The sequence below is a fragment of the Simochromis diagramma genome, unplaced genomic scaffold (genome assembly GCF_900408965.1).
Source record: "Simochromis diagramma unplaced genomic scaffold, fSimDia1.1 OVJJ01000419.1, whole genome shotgun sequence".
Lineage (NCBI taxonomy): Eukaryota > Metazoa > Chordata > Actinopteri > Cichliformes > Cichlidae > Simochromis > Simochromis diagramma.
This window is the reverse complement of record NW_024387244.1, coordinates 4,609,110-4,623,041: the sequence shown is the minus strand read 5'-3', so window position 1 is coordinate 4,623,041 and position 13,932 is coordinate 4,609,110. Positions and strand designations below refer to the sequence as shown.

At 39.6% G+C, this 13,932-nt stretch overlaps 1 protein-coding gene across 1 annotated transcript in view; it reads left to right on the top strand.

Moving 5' to 3' along the window:
- Positions 1-5,028: 5,028 nt before the first annotated feature.
- LOC120747062 (E3 ubiquitin-protein ligase RNF126-like) overlaps positions 5,029-13,932 on the top strand; it is a 31,207-nt gene continuing 22,303 nt past the window's right edge. Inside the window, exon 1 of the mRNA XM_040052665.1 lies at positions 5,029-5,033. The gene's annotated coding sequence lies outside the window, so the exon portion shown is untranslated. The remainder of the gene's footprint in view (positions 5,034-13,932) is intronic.

Here is a 13,932-nt window from a genome sequence, read left to right as displayed (position 1 = left end):
AAAAATCATCTTTATTCAATCAGAGATAACAAGTGTTCTTGGACTAAAATGAGTGTTAGGTGCCCCCTTTCTCTTTCTGACACCACCCGCCTCCTTCACAGTGTGCTTCTCAGCTGTGGGTTTACTGATTAGCCAGATCCATAAATAAATAATCAAAGAGTAAGCGGCGACATTCCGCTCGCCCTCATCATCAGCCTGTGCTATCAATCATGCACATCACAACACAAATGACACAGTGGCCTTTTTAGATCATAATTTTAAGTATATTAGAATACTGGTGACAACTGAGACATTTAGAGACATTTTTTTCCTTATCTGGTGAATTTTTAGAGTTGGAAGAACTCGAAAAGTGTGTCTCAGCGTACGTCCGTTGATGGCGGGAAGGCAGAGGGACAGTGGGATGAGGGGAAAAAAAAGAAGACAGAGGAACATACAGTCGGTGTGAGTGTGACTAAACTGACTGCAGCAGAATGACTCACCCTGTTGCTATGGCAACCTAAAGACACGCTCTCCTCTAATGTGCGATTTCAACAACTGGTGGATCGACGGCTAACAGGGGCGGGGGGAATGTACATTTATGGAAATCACTGAGGGAAAAAGGGTTGCAAAGGGCAATGCATGGGTGCAAGGAGCAGACATAAAGCCTCCACTGCAAAAAAAAGCAAGCGATATTAACAAAACCAAAGGCAAAATGCCCGGCACCTCTCTCTCTCCCTCTCTCTGTGAGTCTCTCAGCACTGCAGTATGAAACCCAGCGGCTCCTTCTCCTCCGCTGTAGTGGACTGCTGTGTGTGGGTGTTAAGCTTGAATGCCCTTGGTAAGTAAAAGTCATGTAGGATAAAGTCTGGCCTCCCACCACAAAACTAAAACCCCTTTAGATTTCATTTCCAGCCAGAATTTTCTGGTGATTTGTAACCACTGTAGCACTTCCTCTAATTCACATTCAGTCACCTCTGGTGATGCACAGACGAATTTAGCTCAGTAAAATAGCAAATATAAATATCCATAAACGTATTACTTAAAGAGAATGTAAAGAAAAACAATGGTTAAACATAATAAGTACTGAGCGGAGGATGTGCTCCTGTCATTTCAGACACCAGACTTGCTCAGTTGACAGAGTGATAACAAATGACAAAGGTAGGAATGTAAATCCATTCTTATATCACGATGTTTTAAATTGCTCATCACTGGCTTCATGAATATTTTACATTCCCCCCACCATAAAAGCACAAAATAAAGCACACAATTAACAACAAAACAGGAATAAGATGATGGAATCTGATTTAAACAATTTCTAAACAGCTACCGGTGCACAAATATACCAAAATGTTTAACATAAATTATAATTTATCCAGGATTTGGATCGACAGTAGCAATACGCTGGGTTATGGGCAGCCTCAAAAGATACTTTTATTTCTCAAAGATATAACCTTCTGGGCTATAATTGATGAAGTTTTCATGTTGCAGAGAAAGTTGAATGGAGAAATAAATAAAAGAATTTATTCCAGTGTGATGCGTGAAGCAAATCACAAAGTCCAGTTTTTGTCCTCAGATTCTTTGTTCTCTTCCTCTGCCCTCCCCTCAGCAGGAAAGAAGAAAACCATGATTACTCTTCCACCTTAACAACACACCCCTCCCCCCAAATCATTTCTGTACAATCCCTAAATTGTGTTGAAATAATGTGTGCCCTCAGTTCAGACTGAAGAAGAAGTAATCTAATTTCCTACCACCACATAAACAAGACTCCAGTCTGACATACTTAACCTGCAATTAATTGGCAATAGAAAATGAATCAGACCATGTCCCTCTTCACGTCCTACCATTCTGGAGATGGGGGCGAAAAGAATGATGGTCCTCATGTTTAATTTAATTGGTTCCTGTGTGCACACAGTCACATTTCCAGGCAGCTCATTAAGCTCTCCTATGGAAAAATAAATGTTCCAATTCAAAAACTAACACAATAAAACCAGACAAGATCATAAATAAATAGATATAATTTCCCATGTGACCCTCAAGACAGGTCTAACTTCAGCTGTATACTGTAATGCAGTGAGGCAAACATGTAATAACAGCAAATAAAAGGATTATTCTCTATGACTTCTGCCCGCCTACCACAAGAATACGCTGCCTGGATCTGTGATTGAGGACGCTTGATTATAAACGAATCTGAAGAGACTGTTGTAATGTAGCCTTTCATCACCACGTTTGACTCACCGCAATAAAGAGTCACTGCAATAAGAATGCTGAATCAGAACGCTCCTATAAAAGCATATTTGCATAAAATCAAATAAAGAACAGTGTTGAAGCTTTTTGATTGAGTATTCAGTCAGAGATGATTGATGGCTGTGTGTCTACACGTGCTTGAACGTGCGCTTGTGAGTGCGTGTTGGCTTGCTTGGAGGGCTGACACCGGCACCATGCTGTAATTAGCCAAACAAGAGACAATGACATATTGAGCACCGCTAGCACCTTCTGTTAGTCAGCCTACATATGTCTCTTCAGGCCATAGCTGCTGACACAACTACATTTAGAAAAGAATTCAAATGTAACCCAGTGCATGCATCAAAGATGCTACGCATGACTGTGATCTTTTACATTAATCTCCAAGTAGGTTTCCTAAAGAGAAGACTTTAGCAAAGACTTGGTTCCTTTCTTATTAGTTAAATCAAAATAGCTGCAATCATAAACTGAGCAGCATGCAAATGTCTGACTTCTTTTCTATAGGCAAGAATAAAAAAGTGTAATGACTTCAATGATTGAAGGGAAAAAACAATAAACAACATCTGCTTAATGTTAATCGATACATGATGGATTTTTGTAAGTAAACAGTGTTCACCTCTTTTGTTTAGAAGTGGTAAACTCCTGCAATCGTCCCAGCATGAGCTTATTTACTGCAAGCCATAGCAGCTCCTTATTTCGAATTATCCACTCCTACTTAAGCCATTCCTAACAGCGCGTATAGCTATTATTAACCATTGTGGGTTGACGGTTATTTGCATACTGCTAATAATCAAACTACAGGCCTTAATCATTTCTTTTAAATGATCTTGAAGCCAGAATAGCCTGTAGACATACAGGTAATCAGAGACAAACACATCATGTCTCTTGTTTCTAGACACTGAAACAGATAATCATTACCAACTTGTCATTAGACGTGCTCCTGTGAACCTATCTCCTTCATGATGAAGTGTCTCATCACGAAGCGGTGGGGGTGTGGGGGTAGAGCCATTTTCCTACAAGAGCTCCTTCGTGCGATGAGAACAAAAGGTAGCTGCAAAAGCTAGGAAAGCATGGCGGAGAAAAGGTTAAAGGATTTAAGTACAGAGCAACAAAAGTGAGCCAAGGAGTCGGGAAACACTGAAAAGGGACTGAGAGGCTGCGTGTGCGACAGCTGAGTGAAAGATGAATGAGACAGCTGAATACGTGTGGGGAGACACATTTGGAACAAGACTCAATTCGCTGCATTTATCTGTGCAAAAAGGTCTGGCACAAACAGCAGGTCTAGACAGCTCTCTGCAAAAATCAGGTCATATTATGTAACGGTGACTGTTGATGTTGAGTTCATATATTTTCCTCAAAAAATGCTTTCAAATGTTTTTTGAGCTCTTGTGGTTTTCCTGCTTGAGTTAAGTAATGCGCAAAAGAAAAACAAAAAGCTGAAAAAGGGGAAATTTTCTTCTTCTATAGCGTAAATAAAAACCAGCTACAACTCTTGTAGCCTAGACATGAAGTGGTTTGTATCAGTGTAAGTAATAATGAATAATAACCATAATAAAGACCTATTATGCACAGTTTTGATTACAAGCTATGAGAGACAAGTTATGTAACAGTTCCTCTCGAAAATTTATTAAAAATTAACATTACAGTGGTTCAGTGTTCAGCGCTGCCACCTCTCAAGAGGGTCCTAAGTTCGAATCCTATAGGGGCTTTTCTTTGTGGAAGTAGCGCGTGCTCTTCCTTTGTGTGGTCCGACTTGGCCCCATCCAATCCACAGACATGCGTATTAGGTTGACTGGCAATTCTCTGATTCTATTTCTATTTCTAATTCCATTTGCTGTGGGTGTGAATGTTAGCGTTTCTACATGTTAGACCTGTCCCATGATAGCTGGGATAAGCTACCAGCAGTACTGTGGAACTATCCTCTTAAGATTCTCACCAAAGAACAGCTTCTTTTCTTCCACAAAATGATCAAAAGTATGAACAAAAACTTAGAACAAATAGATATTTTATTCAGTTTTAAGAACTCTGTGATTTTCACTTTTCTTTCAGAATTTTTTTTCACAAAGCAGTTTTATAAATAACACGTCTGCAGCACCGACAGCACATCAACTCTTTGGCAGCTTGTTAGACGATAAAAGTCAAACTTACAGATCCATAAGGGCCATACAGACAAATACGTGCTCGTGTGTGTGTCATGCAGTCACCCCGTGACAAATAAAAGAAAGGTAGAAATTACTCTTTTTTTTGTTTTTCAAACAAGGGTCGTGACTGGTGTCATCTCATCATGAAGTGTGCTCTTGCTCTTTTTTACACATTTCAGACTGTCCGCTCACGACGCACCGACATGAATGAAGCAATGAAGCTTCTGTGGTCTTAATGAGGGGCTTGGTAGAAACAATTGGGACCCATTCAGATTCATCCCCCTCACTCATATGAATATTAACTTTGTCATTCATGATCATCAAAAATACATTTGAAATTCAGAACACAGCTGGAAGTGTACCAATAGATTCCCCACTTTATAAAAGAAAAGCAGACGCCTTACCACGACTTTGTGTAGACACTTTACATTATGAAACACTACATAACAGCTTGTGAATAGTTTTCTGCTGATGATGATTACATGGTGTGAAAATGTGGCATTAATTTGAGTTACATGTAACAAGGCACATAATCACTTCTACATAATGATAAATTACATAAAGGCAATTTTGAAGGACCTTCATGTGTAAAAAGGCAGGGAACAGGGAGTGTGAATGATAGATGGTTTCACAATAGTTATATACGCTGTCACTATACGACACGTGTGCTCTGTAGGTGGCTTTCTCCTCTTATGTATCATTCAGTCAAAAAATGGCCTGCCTGTCCTTCCTCTTACCAGAAATATCGAATAAAGAAGACTACAACATGTAACACACAGCATCCTCTCGGTGCGAGCAGTGAGTAATGTTTGGCGATGGAGGGATGTAGACCTTTAGTTTTGTAACAGCTCAGAGAGCATGAGTGATGCCAGCTGAGCCACAGGGGCATAAGGTAGGTAGCTGCGAGTGACTGTGTGTGTGTGTGTGTGTGTGTGTGTGTGTGTGTGTGTGTGTGTGTGTAGAGAGAGCTTTTTTATAACTGTGTAAAGTAGTATGTGTGTATGCGTGGGCAAAAGCGTGGAAGGTGTAAGTGTAGTGAAGAGTGTTTGATGCGTGGGAGGAGCGTGTGTATGCTTTCATGTAATGTAGATAGTGATGTACACACCAAGCAACGTTGGCTTCTTTGTGCTGCTGTCACATGTACAGTCCATGTCTCCTTGCTTTGTTAGAGTCGCCGCTTTATTTCTTCCCTCAATTGTCAATAACTATTATTTCCAGAAATTACTTTTTCTTCCTTTTTCCTGAGACTAAGAGCTCTTCTTCCCACTCCCATTTCCAGAGTTAAACAACTTACTCCACCACCTCCACCACTGCAGTTATATAAAAACATTTAAAGGGGCAATTATGTGTGACTTTCAGCAAGTTCAACAATGAATTGAAAATATTTTCAGCAAAACGATCGTTGGGCTTATGTCATACTGTACGTGGCGCTTCAAGGTTTAGTTGGCTTTTTTCTCTTTCTCTCTTGTTAAAAAAGGATTTGAGAGACAAAGGCAAATTTTCTCCCTTTCCAGGTCCATTTCAGGATCTATATTCTGTGATGCCAACAATTTAGAGCTTTCAAATAGCCACGTGAGTCCTAGCACGCTATTTTTAGATTATGTTTTCACAAGCATGGATGCAATTTTTTGGAGGAAAATAAGATTTAGTCATACTGTACTGTTTTTAAAAGAAACACACAAAGGAAAAGATTGCTACCGTCATCAACAGCTATGGAAGTGGGGATGAGCAAATCATGCAAAATCAGAGCTTTGCCAGGTGAAGCTCTGATTTGTCACAATCCTTCCACAATTTCACAGACATATGGTGGTTTGTGGTGGGGTTCAATCTTAAACAAAATTAAAATGCTTTTCACTAGAAGAAGCATGCTCTTTTATCCTAGAAATTTAAATTTAAAGGAAGCAATTCTTTAATTGTTTTGCTTTATTCTTTAAATAAAGCAAGTCTTCTTATAGCTTCTGGTTAATAAGTTGCTGAGATAGATGGTGAACAAACTGACTGTAAGCAACCACTGCTGTCTCGAGCCACACCTCCACCATGACTAAAAATACCAATCCTCCATGGTCAACAAAATATGTTTGGCAACCGCAACAACATCTTCAGTGTCTCACTGAACACTGTCTCGCTATGTAGTGGATGACCCACACATTGGTCCATGCAGTAAGCTATTATCAGTTTTAGAGGCTTTGTGCTACCCTGTCTCTACATGAAGTGACTCTACAGTGGGTTGTGATCATTAGAAGGATTGTTATTTCCTGCTGAATCTTCCTTTACTAGAAAATACCAATTAAAATGACATTCCCTCTGATAGCAGTGTAACACTGAAGGCTTCTGTCTGTAGCCAGCAAACATTTTCCACTTTAAGAGGTGAAGGGCTTTTGCTGCCAGTCATTAATACTGCATAGACTCCAGCATGGAGCCTCTACTGATGAAGTCACCCCTAACATTCATATTTACACTGAATGGGGTAATTAATTCTAAAGACCCATCTGCCCTTTTGCTTGTTTAAATATTTATACAGCAGTCAGTAGGTTTTTTTCACCTACAATTTATTCCCGTCCACTGTTGCTTGCTCTGCCTACGTCTGCAAAGAAACAGCTCCCATATATGGCAGACAAATTGATTTAATTCTCCGGAATAATTCATTGTTGTTAATGACCAGAGAAGTAGCCAAAGGAAGTTCATCGATCAGCTTGTCAAACATTATTCTGTAACCAAAAACAAGCTGCAAATATCAAGAGCTGTAAAATTAAATCATGCTGGCAGTGACGGTAACCACTGGTAATATCATTGTACACATACTTGACTAATGGATGTGTTTGTTTTCGTGACTTATTCGTGTTCAGACTGAATGCAGTGAATCAAAGTTTCCGAGCTGTCACATGGCTCTCAGTTCTGAAAGTAAGAATCAAAATCTTCCCTCCTCTGTTTCATTTTATTTATCTGTTTCTGACAGCTCTCAGCATAAGAGCAGCAATAGATACACTTCAGTCATTTGTTGCCATGGTAACTGCTGCCAGCATGAGCATCAGCTTTTGTGCAGTCAAGAGTCTTTAAAGGGATAGCTCGCAGACACGGGCCAACGGGAAGTTGGAAAATTACAATGTGGAAATGAATGTTTAGATGCAGTCGGACAAAATAATATCACCCTTCATGCCAGTGTTTGTTTGTTTGGAAAACTGATAAGTCCCTACAGCACCTGAAATAGTCTTACAAAAGCATTTATATTAAAAAGAAATTGCTAAACTATAATGTGTAATATTCCTTACTACGGCTTAGTTAGCAGTTTATAATCATGCAAAGCTTTTGGGAGAGATTTCAACATGTACTTAAATAACATAATAGGCTGATATTTCATATCTCCAACATCTCCAACACTGATTAACATTGACCAGCAACTACAACGTTAAAATCACTAATGGGCGAGACGAATAGCATTGATTATCTCATTACAATGCAATAATCTGCTGGGAAACCTTAAGTCCTGCCTTTTATGGAGATGTTGCAGAGCAAGTACACCTCCAACAATAGTGAACTGCTCCAACAGGACAGTGCATCGCAGAATAGCCAAGAGTGGCTCAAAGAACTTAATAAAGAGCTTAAAGTTTTAACCTGGTTTTAACCAGGATGCACAATTGGACTAGGAGGTGGTAGGTTTGAGGGAAGGCCTCTGTGTATCAGGATTCACCCGCAAAACAACAAGGATCCACTTCCAACATCCCACTGCCAGACATTGTTTTAGCATGAGGGACCTTCCCAATATTAGGCATGTGGTTTTAATGAGATCCCTGATCGGGTTAATGAGTGTATACAGACTACAGATGCAACTTATGAGTGTTTTCACATTTGCACTGCTAGCGCCTTTGGAGCAGTGTGAAAACTGGCAAACATGCATTCAGAGGAAGATGGAAGAGATTAGCACAAATCAAAAACAAGACAGCCACAAGACCTACGTTTACTGTTTGGTTAATTTAGGCACCTGAGGAAATTGGAAAGCTTTAGGAAAATAAGTTAAAATAGACCTCCATTTTTTTGTTATTATTACCACAGTGCAACCAATCCTTCCATGAAAAGGTGATGCATATTATATGTAAACACATGGATTTATATGACAATTGCCTTCAAAAATCAGCCACTATTTTTTTCTCTGGTGAGATCAGGGTGAAAAATTATGTATTTTATGGGGGGAAGCCAATAGTGTCATGCTTTCATGTTTGAGCCGTGGGATCTTGCAGAGTCTGGCATAATTTGCAGCGTGTGATCTGACAAGTGGTTCCTGCTGTGATACCAATACACTCGATTTCAGCAGAAAACAAGCAACACAAAAAGACACCAAAAACTCCAATAAGCCCCTGTTTACAAAAGCACACACACACAGAGAAATGTACCGAAGTCTGTGTCATTTTTGGAGCTTTTGACTCAGGCCTGCATGAGGCTGACTGAAATTGCTGCTTCAGAGGCAAACAGGAGAATGATTACTTACTTATGCTCTGTCTTTTCTTGAATCACGAACCTATCTGCAGGGTCATACTGGAGCATCCTAGAGCAAAGGAAAGAGGACACTATTTTATTTCTGTACAAAACCACACTTTGAGTTCTCTTTTAAGAAGTTTCCACATAAAGATGTTTTATTCTGGGTATATTATTATGGCTACTACATACTTTGTGAGAAATGTATTTCATAATGTGCAGGTATATTGCTCACTTATGTAGGAAAAACATGCAATGTGTGAGACTGAAGCCTTCACATTAAAGACCGCCAACAGTTCTGACTCATATCTAGCACCTAGTGATGACACTGATGGAAATTAATATATTCGCAGCTAAAATTAAAAACACTGATGAGTACTGAAATACCACCTAAATATCCAAAAGTTATTTATGCTATAAAATGTCTGAGCACCTCCAGATGACTGGATCCTACACTCACAGAGGTATTGACTTCTGGTCCATGTTTGATCACCTGTGATTGATTAAAAAGGAGGACATTAGGGAGGTCAGAGAGCAATTTAGCTTAAATGACAGCGCTCCAGTCCTCAGGGATTTTATACTGTTGATGTGCTGTTTTCATCAGGAACCTGAAGTATCTTTTTTATCAGTACTGGAAAACAGTTAATCCCCCTTTTTTTATTTGTGCTTCCTGTTGTTCTTTCCTAATTCACTTCCTGTGTTTGGTATACATTGCAATGAGTTTTGAGACTTTACCCCTCTTCGCATTACATAATTCTTCACCAACAGTGCAGGAAGTGGCTACAGTAACTGAGTCATATTGAGTTGAATAGCAATTAGCTGGACTGAATGTGGCACCTTTAAATGAGCCCTGACAAACACTGTTTGTTTAACTGAGCTCTCAGTGCAACATAAGGCAACTTGAAGTGTAAAGAAGACAGATGTCTGCTAGCACATCAGTTGCAGTCACAATGAAGCAGGGTATGTAGATCAGCACGTTTGTGCTATAGCTGTGATCAGTACCGGGCTGGAATTTGACATGTGTAGTGCACAAATTTACTTTGAAAGATTTTTTTCAAATAAAAACATTAAACTCTGTTTTATTATTCTTCTTGTTGTTATTTGGCTTATTATTTGATTTGTGCATACATTTTATTCATGCAAGGGTTTTTGATACACCAGGGGTTGAGTGATATAGTGTAAAAATGGATGCTTTAAACTCTGTTTCACTCCCTGTTCACACAATTACAAATCAAATTTAGGTCAAATAGAGGCCAAACAAAAGATAAAGGACTGGTTTGATTCTTTAAACATTTATGTGAAGGATATTCTTCACATACTAGAATCTTTTTCTTGCATGGACTAAAATAGTTTGCAGACACTTGCTTTTATTGATATCTAAATAAGAAGATATAAAAAAACAAATCAATCTTAATAAAGAGCAATATCTGATCAGCTGCAGCGTCATCTACCATTGTGCAAAGAGTGGAGGCCAGAATAATGTCTGGCTGTTACAGCATATGTTCTCCGATATATGCCGAAAACATATGCTGTTCTTTGCACTTTGTTATTCCAGATGGATTTGGCAATATACACTCCTGGAATAAAAATGATTCTGACACTTTATATAAACACACACACACATATGTATATATAGATATAGATATAGATATATACACATATATACACATATATACACATATCATCCCCATGTAACACAGTCGAGGGGAGTTATGCCTTAGCAGAAATACTCAATGACACTATCTAAGTTCCAGTAATCCAGTAAAACAGTACTCATTTTCATCACACCATGACAATAATTTGACACAAATTATATTGGTTGTCTAATATGTTGGATATATTGCTGATAATATACTGGCTAAATTAAGTATTCAGTATCAACGGTGGAAAAGGCACTCAGCTAAGATATTCTTCCAAAAATGTCTTTACATGACAGACCAATCTGAAATGTGATGTCAGGGGCATATAAGTCTGTTTTACAAGCTTTTATAAGTCCTTTTGAATACAGAAGCATATGACATCTATGGGGAGTATAAAGATTTCGGGTTATTAAAGCCCTCGGGGTAAAAGCAGAGCCATCCGGAGCTGCACAGAGTTAGAGCTAAACAACAGCTACTCTGACACCGAGGGAGATCCTTAGTCACGACTGCATCAGTCTCCGGTTCTTGCAGAGTGAGAGGGCAAAGAGAGGACTCAAGTGAGTGGAAAAGGTGACACGGGGGCAGGAGGGAGGCCAGGGGGGGAGGGAAGGAGAAAGGTGAAGAGGGAGCGAGTGCAGTTTATATGAGCGGCGCGTGCACCAACATTAACTCGCCCCATTAATGAAACGCTGGAGGGACTTCTCATGGGCAGCACTGAACACAGGAAGGAAGCAGAGAAGGAGAGGGCTAGAGCGGGGTGGACGAGGAGGAGGAGGAAAGTTGTGCATGCAGACGGACACAAGGTTTGATTCTATCCAGCCTTGTCACTGTTCCTGGCCTCATTGCCGGTTCAATCAGTAACACACATTAGGAGTAAATTGAGTGGATAGATGATGCAGCTGCTTTCAGCCAGTCTGGGGCGAACAGAGCAATTACCACTGCTGGGCTGTGTTTAGCTGTGTGACGTCCACACCAACACTGTATGGCTGAAGACAGGGCAGCGGGTGGAAGGAAGAGTATTGGGTGCGTTTCTTTCTACACATCTGATTCGATATGTGTAATGGCAAGAAACAACATGAGTGCTTTCATTTATCCACACAGGAAAGTGTTCTTCTCAGTGACTCGGGAGTGCATGCCCTTTCATATGTAACACGGTACAGTTGATAAGTTGGGATGCAGCTCACGCACTGACTGTAATAATGTCACTGAAGATCAAATCGTGGAATTTCTGGGGGGGGGGGGCACAATTCAGAGACAAAGGCTTCTGAACCTTAGCCATAGTCCCCATGTAGAGAGTTATTTTACATGTCCCAACCATTAATTAATGACATGGATGTCAGCTGTCTTCCTCCAGGACAGAAACTGAAACTGTATGGTTGGGAAAGTCAGCATGTGGGACTTGACAAGAAAACCAATGAATTTAATGTAAGACTGCTTTAATTTCCCAAAACTGCTGCCTAACGGCCATTTTAATAGCCCGAGATGAGTGGTGAACGTTACAGGCAGAGACAGAGGCTGAAAATTTAAGACACATGTGAGAAGCGCCATCTTGTGGTACTTTTTATCAATTACCCCTGTAAATTACTGGCTAAAGGAAGAAAAATAGAAAAGACAGCAACAGCTTCATTTAATCATATACATATAATATAATAATACATATATTATAATAAATTTGGTCCTAGAGTTGATCACAACTTGCATTTCAGCAGATAAGAGGAAAAGCTGTCTGCTTTCTTTACAATTTTCCTCATTTATCCCCACCTCAACTCCTTTACCTGAAGTCCTGTCCTGATTTTCTCATTGCTGATTGGTTCCTGAGTTTCTTTGTTCCTTAACTGAATTCACCACAGGCATTATATAAATAAGGAGTGCATCCCTTCCTGTTCCTTTTCACTCCTAGGTGGGGCAGCAACTGAGGTGTGTTTATATCCTTGGTTTCTTTAGTTAATCAAACCTGTTTTTGAAGAAAACAGGTCTCACTTTGTTTTCTCTTTCAGTCTAGCAGTCCATGTGTGACTTTTTCTTAAGTTAAGCTATCTTTGGTCTAAAGTAGAATTAACTTTTTGATAACAATACTTAACTTTGAAATAACTTCCTGATTAACACTACTAGTTAGTCAAATTTCTCAAAAAGACTCGTGTTTCAAATGCAATTTGTAATATATATTTTTGGGCATGTTGTCCGACACTGTCCTATCAAACATCGGCTAAGGCTGGAAAGCTGGGAGAAAAGCATAAAGAAGACTTGTAGAAAATGGCCTCAGGGTGGATTTGGAAGCAAGCTTCCATATTGGCCTTATGGAATAAGGGTTGTTCTCTTTGCAACCCAGTGAGCTAAAGTGGTATCAGTGGAATGCATTTTTAATTACTTTGTTATTAGTTGGACATGGGGATACTTAGGCTTCCTCCTTTTTTAAATAGAAAGTTGTTACTTTGTTGCGTATTGTTTGTTTTACAGTATAACACAATGTCATTGTTGCGTCAAGTGTAAAACAATATTGAGCAGAACTGAGTATATGCATCAGAAAAGCCAAAATGGGATGTTTCTCATCTGGGGATGGAGGGACAGAGGAGGCTTACTCTGTGGTCATATATATATATATATATATGTGTGTGTGTGTGTGTGTGTGTGTGTGTGTGTATGTACACACACACATATACATATAGAACATCTATGTACACAAAGCACTTGAAACAGATGGGCTACAGCAGTAGAAGACTAGACTGGGTGCCACTAAGAACAAGGAAACTGAAGCTAACCCTTACCAAATTAGATACAATACAGTAGAAGATTGGGGTTGCCTTATCTGAGTCTGGATATCTGTTGACATTCAGATAGTAGCATCAGAATTTGGTATAAACACGATCAATCCCAGTGTGGTGGTGTGGGTAGAATTGGCACATCTTGAGGCCCATTCTACCAACTGAGCATTCTTTAAACTCCACAGCCTGAGTATTGTTGGTGACAATGTACATATTTATGACATTAGTGCATCCACCTTCCTATTTACTGATTCTGCTTCCAGCAGGATAACGCACCATATCACAAAGCTCAAGTCATTGAACATTGTACTCAAACTGCCTCCAGTCACCAGATCTAAATCCTATAGAGCAGCTTTCAGATGTGGTGCATTGAGAGATTTCCCGAGAAATGCCTAGAAATCTGCATCTGTGTGATACTGTCTTGTCAATATGGATCAAAAACTCTGATGAATGTTTCCATTACCTTGTTGAATCTATGCCACAAAGAATTAAGGCAACTCTGAAAGCAAAAGGGGCTCCAGTGAATGCATATCCCTAGTTATAAGCTAAATGTGTGTGAGCAAAGATAAAACCCTGCTATATTATATACACCAAACCACTCCACTAGATGGCAGTGGTGTGTTTTTAAAAAAATAAATTTTTTTGGTGATCTACAGAATGACACTGAACCCCACACCTGCCTTGTCGGGGATGTGCTGA